Genomic DNA, 9,906 nt, shown 5'->3' on the forward strand with positions numbered 1-9,906 from the left:
TGGATGCTGTGTGTGTGTAATATGTGGCAACCACCAGTGGATGCTTTGTTTGACATTGCTATTAATTTCTAAAGTAGGACTACTGTACATTAGTACTACTGTACAGTAGTACTTGAACAGGAATCATCATGGTTGTAATTCATGTTTGTTTTCTAACTTAAAAGATTAAATTTGATAATTAAACCAACTGTCGATCATGCATGCAATTTTCATGTTTAATTTTTAAGATGGCGTTATGTAATACATGGGGGCATTGATGGTTACAGCAGAATTCCAGTTTTCTTAAGGTGCTCCACTAACAACAGGGATTCACACAATGCTTTCTGCATTTAAGGAAGGTGTTTTGCAGAATGGGTTGCCATGGACAGTCAGATCTGACAAGGGTGGTGAGAATACCAGTGTCTGTGCATTCATGATGGCACATCCTTTAAGAGGGCCAAGGCGTGGGCACTTCATTACAGGAAGGAGTGTCCACAATCAGAGAATTGAAAGACTTTGGAGAGATATGTTCACAGTAAGTTTTAAGCTCAACCCACTAATATCACTTAATGTAAATGGGTAAAATGTCTGTCTCTTTGTTATAAAGCCTACTTCTACTACAATTGGTGGCTGATTTTTCTGAAATTTGCAGTGAAGGTGCCACATTGGGATACAACTTGTTCATGAAAAGAAGGTTAATTCAAGACAGAATTTTCTGTTCCAAAGTTGATAGTGTAATAACAAACCGTTGTTTGTTTCTGTCATAGTTTCCTCACTTGTGGGATAAGGTTTGTTTAATAAAATGTTAAATTCCCCTTCATTGATTATAATGCAAACAACAGTCTTATGACATTGCATAGGTAATAACATTGCATAAGTTATTTAATCAGAATTATACTTGTAAAAAGTTGTTAGCAAAGTGAAAGAATCATATAGTGCTTAATGTCCTTAACATTGTAATTGCACACTTTGACTCCAACTGACTTAGCATTTGTCACATCGAGTTATGTATACAACACAAGGGTTGTCATGGTAACAAATTAGGTTATGCAATGGAAGGCCTGCTTTGACTTGACCTCAAAACATCTTCATGGGCCTTTTCTTGGGTTAACTATTTGGGTTTTTTATATTCAACTTGAAACTTTGAAATTTTGTCATACTGGGCTATCAACCACAGAATAGCCCCTCAATGCACAGCATTATTGCAGTTCATCACTTAAGGAATATCCATTGTTATTGTAAACCTAGAACAATTGTAAGGCAACATGGCTGTGACTATTGCTTTCATAAACCTTCAATCTGTTTCCTTGTAATTATTCTGTGGGTTATTTCATCAAAACTTATGAATATAATCCAAATTAGAACCCCTCCCCCCATTCTATATCCTCCCATAACTGTGGCTGATGCTCACTCAGAATGTATGGGATCATTTAAATAGAATGTACAGGACCTGCCTTGCTGTTAAGATTGAGAACTCAATTGAAGATGTAACAATGTAGATCAAAGAGACTACACAACAATATCTTTAGTATATCCTATTTTGCAACATTGCCACTGAAAGCAATATAACAATTTTACAGTATTGATATTATTTTTTTATGCAGGCAGAGTTTAAACAGTACATGCCAGAGCAGGCAGGGAATGAAACCACAGCTGTCAACATCCCTGGAGGGATATTACTGAATGAGGATCAGCTTTTAGCTCTCAATGATAATTTCAGTTTAGTTGATGAAGACCAAATCAGTTACTTCAGTGCTGCTAAGGAATTTATCTACAACCTCATTTACCATTAAGTTAAACCAGTTTAGCAGAAGTAAACTATGCACATTCAAGTTGACACAAGCTATATTATAATCAGACCATACAGTAAACTGTTACTATTACTACACTTCCTACATTTATACTTCACATTCTTGACATTGTCAGGGACAGTTAAAAAAAGGTCCTGTTTGGGTAAATGGAGAAATGGTTTGGGTAAATGTTTCCTAACTTTATTACAAAACAATATAAAAGCAAAAATGAATACAGGCAAATCATATGTAGTTTACTATATTTAAGTCACCCGTTGAATGACCTTACATGGAAACTTGACCACTACTGAAAACTTGTTACTCTAAACCCTTTAACTTTAGCAAAACTTAAAAGACCTTGTTTTTCCTAAAGATTCCTACCAAGGCATATGTGAAAGGTTCCAATATATGTGGAAACATATGCCCAAGGTCATACAAGTTCAACACAGAATGTAATTTGCATTATAAATTGGCATATAGGAATGTAAGTGCAGGTTTAACTTTTAGTACAAAATCTTTAAAGAAGTAAATTTTGGTCTCACCTAAAATCGCACTTTGATATACATTTTAGACTAAGGTGACCATATTTTCCTGACTGGAATCGGGGACATTTATTGCGTGACTGATATGGGGGAGGGGTCTAAGGGGAGGGGGTAAACCCCTCCCCTTTGAAAAATTTTCAAGTGCCTAAGGTGCTTAGATGTAAAATGGTTATACTTAGTAGCACTATTTACATCATTTTTTTTCAAAAATGTAGCTTTTTTTTGATGAAATTCACTAACTTTACGTGGTTCTTTAAGAGCTTGTGAGTTGCTCATGCTCACACTATAAGTGTCGTGTCGCCGTAGTTGCCAATTATACGGTCGAAAGAGTGCTAGGCTAGATCGATCTAGCATATTTTTTAACAGTGTTTCCACTTTACACTGGCCCACCTGTTACGTTCTGCGACTGCTCACTTGACTAAATTTGTTTTTACAATTATTCTACTAATAATATGGGATATTTTCGAAATTCCTGAACATTTTGACGAATCGGGGACATTTTCGGGGACACTTGTTCATCGGGGACAGCACACTGTAATCGGGGACTGTCCCCGAAAATCGGGGACGTCTGGTCACCTTATTTTAGACCACATCAAACCATTTTGTAGGAAAACAATTACTGGAATGTAGCTCTAAACCAGGGTTGTCCAACCTACGGCCCGCGGGCCACAGTCCGGCCCGCCGCAGGGTTGCGTCCGGCCCGCCAGAGATGCTTGTATGGTGCGAAATTTTAGTGAGCAGATTTATTGATAACAATTTGAAGCTATATAATCAATCATTCGAACCTTCTGGGCCCAAAAAACTGCATACAGGTCAGTTTGTGTGACACTCTCAGCGAAGGGGGGGGGGGGGGCGGCTGGACTTTATTCATCTGTTTTATCAGGAAGGAAAATAAATCAGTGCGCTCCGTGCGCAGTGCTCACATTTTGTTGCCTTGGGCTTCGGGCAAAAAATCAAATAATCGAGAGTAGGGTTCATGCGGCCGGCCCCCTCCTTCATCATAATCATTCCATGTGGCCCTCCTCTGCAAAAGGTTGGACAACCATGCTCTAAACCATCCTTTGACAAAGAGTTAAAAAACTTACGTTACCCAGCCAAAATCTCTAGCAATGTTTAAGCTTAAAAACTATGAAAATATATGCCCAAGATACTACCTCTCCAACCTAGAAAAGATTTTGCACCATATAATGACTTAGTCAGCAAATATTAGTCCAGGCTTGTTTAGGCACCGCCACGGGCGACTGTACCTTATGTCTCGCAAACAAGATATGCATACTCTACAAGAGACACAAATGAAGCTTTAATGAATATAGTTATTTATATGTAAATATTTTTTTGTATGGATTGTAATAAATGAATACCTTTCATATTGCTTTCGATTAATCTCTTGTTCTTATAATTTTTTACCTTTTTGTTAAAGAAGCATTCATCACTGGTTTCTTTATGTAAATGTCTACTGACTGTACTTTGGTAAAGAGAAAAACTGATCCAACAACTTTTTGTTATGTCGCACGCGTATATTGTAAGTAGGAGAATGTAATAAACCTGAATAAATAAGTACACAAGAAACGAATGTATACATTAACCATTTATTCCGTGTCTTCCTTGGTCAGTACCCATATCACAACTGTCCTCATCCATATCTTATATTATATAATAATATAAATAAGGCAGACTCAGCAGGAGTCCGGTAGGGTCACAAGCTGACCCTATTGGTATGTAGGTTGCAGGCATATGACAGGTGATATTATACAGTGAGTAATAATGGTCGATTAGATAATAGCTAATATATCACATCGGTAATAAAGGATGGTCGATTAGATAATAACTAATACATCACACTTTTCTGTAAAGCCCAATGATTAAACAGTGTAATATATCAATATGAGCTATTCCTAGCTTACTCTTAATTTCCAATACCTTTTCCTTAACTAAATTTTTATGACACCTTTATACAAAAGAAATACAAAGAACTAAAACAGAAGTTGCATTACAATTCATCTGTGTAATGCTTCTAGTTCACAGAACAGGTGAAATTCTATAGACTGGGAAAACGCCCCCTATGTTTAATTGTTAGCACATGTTGGTAAACCAAACCAGCTTGCAAGGAAACACAAGAATTTATCACCTCAAACTTTGTTAATAATACAAACATGGAATTATATCATGCTAAGAAACTACATTTTGTACAAAACTGATATAACTGTGCACCTGGTAAAATAAAGTATTATTGCATTAATTGATAGTAGTGACTTATAATATAACCATTTCACTTCAGTAAACCATGATACAATTCCACCCCCCCCCCCCCTATTACCAAAAGAGTGGGTTGTGACAGTCAAATGATTTCATTTAGACTTAGTTATTTGTAGAAAGACTAATGTAAGGCTTGATACTAAAGATAAAGTAAACTGGATCTTCACTGTCACTGTAGCCCAAGCTCTTAACCTTTAATAGAAAGTCATTGGTATTAACGTTTGCCCAAAACACTCAGCGATAATAGTACTTAATGTAAATACTGTAAGGCAAGCAGGTATATTTTATTTTCTATTCATATCACTGAGAACAATTGGATGGATATCTGAAATAATCTCTTCATGAAAATCAAAGGTTTGACTGTTCAAGGTTTGATATGTGCACATTTTTTCCATCTGACAAAATTGCATTTTTCCCGATGCATTGAATGTGAGATAAGATAAAATCAGAACACAATAGAACAAAGTTGTTTGTTCTTATCCTCTGCTTTTAGTAGTACTATGGATGTGCTTAAAGTTCTCAATAATGTATATAAACAATTAATGAAAGATCTGTATAAAACATGTTTAGGCTAAGTATTTGTGCTTTAATTTATTACATGTGAAACCAGAAGTTAAGTCGGCAACTAGTAGTACCTGTTCTAGTTTAACACATTAATTGCAAAATGTTAGTCTAGTAGCCTTATTACACCATGGAATACACTTAGCATAAATACAACACATGCCTTGAATGTTACTGATAAACACACACTAATAAATATGGCAAGCATAGGCAACTACATGAAAGCAGCCGATTGAGTTGGTGTTAAATCAACAGAAAGTAAACCAATTCTACCCAGTTTTGTTCAACATGAGAGCAGCATGTCATACTAATTAAGACATTTCATAGTTTTTGTTTGACTTATTGAATGTTAATTGGCCATTATTTAAGGATATATATATATTCTGCTCAACTCTTTCAAGATCCGGCTTTAGGAATCACAAATGATTTCGAGTTGGTTAGCATCATGTTTGATCTCTTGAGTAAGGCAAAAAATGTCACCAAAACAGAACTATAGTATTGTTCGATACAGGTGACAAACGCCAACAATGGAATTACAACCTTCCTTACCGGTTTCCAACCTCTGAACATACAATTAGCACCCATAGCCTAGTGGTTAGGGTGTCCGCCTACAAAGCGGGGGGGGCCCAGGTTCGAATCCCGGTGAAGGCTGGAAGTTTTTTCCAACTCATGGTTTGGTTCTGGATTTTCCAACTCATTACGATCATATATATATATATATATATATATATATATCTATAAATATATATATATATATATATCTATAAATATATATATCTATAAATATATATATATTTTTTTTAGGGGGGAGTTCTGATTTGTTACAAGACAATACGTACTAATTGTTATCGTTCCCATGCACAAACAAAACAGAAACTTGTGTAGGGTGAGACTTGAATATATGAGCTAATCAGCTGTATTGCTATGGGATTAAAGATTAAAGGAGAAAATGGTAATGACCAACTCAACTAGCTGCATTACAATACTATGATGCTGGCTGAACGTGAAAAAGTACATGAATATATAATATTTGTCTGTTGATACACTTTGTACTCTCAAGTGTATAAGAAATATATGGAAATAAACATGAATATGTTAAGATTGAAAGAATTAAGGCATGTAGATATCTTCTTTTTATTTTTACATGGCAAGATGTTTTTATGGCAAGTGACTAGTTTGGAATGTAAGAAATGCATAATTACCATTCTAGCCCAATATGGATGTTGGGCATTGTTTCGTGTTTACTTGATGTCATGCACACAATTAAATATGATGAAACTTATATGGAGATTGTTTGTCAGTCAAAGTGAGAGTGTGTGAAAATGAGGGGCAAATGAAGAAAATATACAACAGTTGTGTTGCCAAACCCATTATAGCAGAAATAAAAGTGAAACAATAGCAGCAGAAGTTACTGCTTTCCAAACCAGGGGAACATAGAATTGCTTCTGTCATCAATCTGGCAAATTTTACTGCATCTGTTATACCCCTTGGTAGATGCAATTCCAAGCCACACGTTGATGATGTGGGATATGGCTTGATGCCTTCGACCAGAGTATAAAAACTGATATCAATTTGTTTTTCAAACCCAATAGGTGGTATGGAGTCTGCACCGGTACAAAATCTTAGGATATGATGCATCCCAACAACAACACTCTCATCGTCTTCTTCTGCCGACATGCTGCACTCACCAGCTACAGAAATGCAAAGATATCGACAATAAAGTGTTAATAGAGTTAGCACCAGCTTCAGGCCTTCGACAACCAGGCCAGGGAATGGGCATGTTCCTTTTTCCCAAAAAAAATTTCATAATAATTTTCTTCAAATTACTTACATTTAAAAGCAAATAATCTTTCAATAGCAAATTAAAACAACCAGTAAGAAATTGTAGGAATGCACAATGGTTTCTCGTGTCATGGTTATTACAATTATTGAACAGTGACCAGAGCCCAACTTTTAATATGGTGTCTTCTGTCTGCAAATGCTCATTCTGTAGTGTCATCAGCTGATAATGATGTTTTACCTGGAATGTCCACACAATTACTCTTCATAAATATACATAATAATTTGACCCTGACCCTAAATCTGTCCTATCCTAATATTTGAACATTACAATACATATCACATCCATGGTTTAATGCCTTTTTCCTACATGTTGATAAGCAGAAATTGGCTTAAAAGCAATTCTTAGGGTTCTTGACCTTTGACATCATGAATCATGCTGGCAAGAGTTTACATGGTCTGGCACCTACCCACCAAGTTTTAACATGACCGGTCTTAGAGTGTAGGAGTTTGCGACATTTGTTTTTGCTCACACACTTCCTCACATTTCTGATGTGGGGTGAAGTACAATATGTCATCTCCCTATACATTACATGTAGGGAGATGAGATAAAAAAACATTGCTCATCAATTTGAGGTGATATCACACCTGCTTGCTCAAGCTCAATTTGGGTAGCCGACGTGGTAATTTTATCTGCGAATATCTTAAGAACCATACAAATGAATTGAATACAAATTTCCTCAGAATGCCTGAGTTATGTTCCTCTTATACTTTAAAGATTTTGATTTAAGCCCTGCACTCGAATAAATATGCATTTTATCCAATTTAACATACAGTTATCATGCATGCAAGGTATGCGTCACACACACACTGACCCTGACTACATCTATGCATATTCTACATCTATACATATTCTACATCTATACATCTTCCACAATGTATGCAGAAGCATACACCTACCTTGGCATTTCTGAAGGAATTGCTCCCAACAGAACACAGTGTCCCCCTCTTGGTCTTCCTTCACAATGTCATCTGACCAATTGACTTTGAATAATTTTTTTAAAGAGGTAAAAGTCAGCTCTTTGGCAGTTGATGTTAGGTAGTGGCTTGAATGGCATGGGATCTTCAGCAATCATTTGCCAAAACCCACCAACACTGTTCATCCCTTCTTGGAATTCTTCCACTTCAGCCAAAGTGAAAAATGATATATACTATGTAGTTACATCACCATACAAAGTATAAACTAAATAGGACAAACAGTTGCAGAGATATTGATATTAAAATAATTTTATAGTAATCCCGCCCAATCATTTATATGCAAGAAGCCCCACTAAAAATGATAGAGATCATCTGCTTACCACAACCGACATACCAAGTATTACATAAATCACATATTTCCTTCTTAAGACACTATGTACAAGCTAGGGCATCACATGTAGACACAAGCAAGCAAGCACCCACACGTATGCATAGGTTCGAATGGATGCCACAGCATCGGAACAAAAAAGATCCATGAGATATGACCAGCATACCGTTTAATGGTTGTGAGTAATACTATTTACTTTATCTTTAATTTTTTCAACTTGTTACACAGTGTGAAATGTATTTATACGTAGAAAACTGTTGTCATGAACTTACAACCGTGGATGTAACTATTGATTTGATATATATCCTTACCTGTAAAATACATGCTGTTTGACCAGCGCCTTGATGGTGTCTTCTTTGGAATCAATAGACAAAGAATAGATCTTACTGTATCCACTGTTGGCTGTCCAATCACTCACCGCTGCCTGCTGGGTCTATCATACTTTCAGATGATATACCTTCGATCTACATGGGTCAATAAATAATAATGCATGGACAGTCTGTTTTATGTTACACAAAATAAAGGTAGTCAAATTTAACACATTAAATGCATGGAAACCACTTTTGAATTATGATCAATGTCTGATGTATTGAATGTAATTTTAAATACTCCTTGAACATTTAATCAACTGACATACACAACAGTTTTAATTTTTGGGCTTGTTGTGCTCTGTATGCGCAATTAGCATAGTAATTATGCAAATGTGTCATAATGTAGTTGTACTCAGATTTCAAGTCTCACTGAAGATTCTGCTTACCAACTTCTCTTTAGAAATATATTCATATAATTTATTTGGAAGCATGAAAATGTGATCAAGACAATTATATTACCTCATATGGTAACTTTTTACAGAAAACAAAACATTGTTCTAAAGATAGAGTAAGCAACATTTTATAACCTCAAAACTTCAATAATATTTATAAAATGTTTACTTTTGAAAATGGAAAAGTAACATATATCTGCACAGCTTACAGAGTAAACACTACAGCGACATGTTCAAAGCTGGTTACTTATTAGTGAATAAGTTGACATTTTCTTTGGCACAATGGTAGTTATCAACGTTTCATTATTTTATATCACTATAGAATAGAATCAAAGAAAGTACCATCTTTAAATGACACAGTACATGAATGTCTGTAACATCTGATATCTCAATTTGTTCCTCTGGCTTGCCTACCTTCCCGACCATAAGATTATACAATCCTGGGTGCAGCATAGGGAACCCAGGGCCACCATGAAGGACACTCCAAGCAATGAATTGCCCTGCCAGCTTATACTTCCCCATTTCCAACAAATCAATGTCATGGGAGAAGTAAAGCTTTCCAGGCTTTCCCTCAAAAATGCTGAGGGATGCCAACTGTTGTGTCAACAACAATCTGTAAAATATAAAATTAAGACCACCAAGATGGATTATGAACACTTTGTTACAAAGTAAGATGTACAAAAGATGCTAAAGTGCACTTGGTCTATGATGTACCAAATTGATGTATTATTTACTGCTTGATTTGAGAAACAGGATGGCATAGTAAGTATGTTAGACTACAATGGCATCTACAGGTTTCATTAACAAAACAAAAGCTCATTTCAGGACGAAGATGTCACACGCTATTGATAATTATGACATCTGCTACAA

The 9,906-nt window shown here is 35.7% G+C and overlaps 1 protein-coding gene across 2 annotated transcripts in view; it reads right to left on the reverse strand.

Moving 5' to 3' along the window:
* LOC139977650 (ferredoxin-fold anticodon-binding domain-containing protein 1-like) overlaps nucleotides 1-9,591 on the reverse strand; it is a 33,617-nt gene extending 24,026 nt beyond the window's left edge. Inside the window, exons 1-2 of one of the 2 annotated variants that reach the window (XM_071987127.1) lie at nucleotides 9,451-9,591; nucleotides 8,585-8,737 (exon numbers count right to left, since the gene is read on the reverse strand). The gene's annotated coding sequence lies outside the window, so the exon portion shown is untranslated. Of the gene's footprint in view, nucleotides 1-7,867; nucleotides 8,109-8,584; nucleotides 8,738-9,450 lie in introns of those variants that run through there. The other variant, XM_071987126.1, reaches the window with a different exon arrangement.
* Between the last annotated feature and the right edge of the window lie 315 nt (nucleotides 9,592-9,906).

This window comes from Apostichopus japonicus, chromosome 12 (genome assembly GCF_037975245.1).
Source record: "Apostichopus japonicus isolate 1M-3 chromosome 12, ASM3797524v1, whole genome shotgun sequence".
NCBI lineage: Eukaryota > Metazoa > Echinodermata > Holothuroidea > Aspidochirotida > Stichopodidae > Apostichopus > Apostichopus japonicus.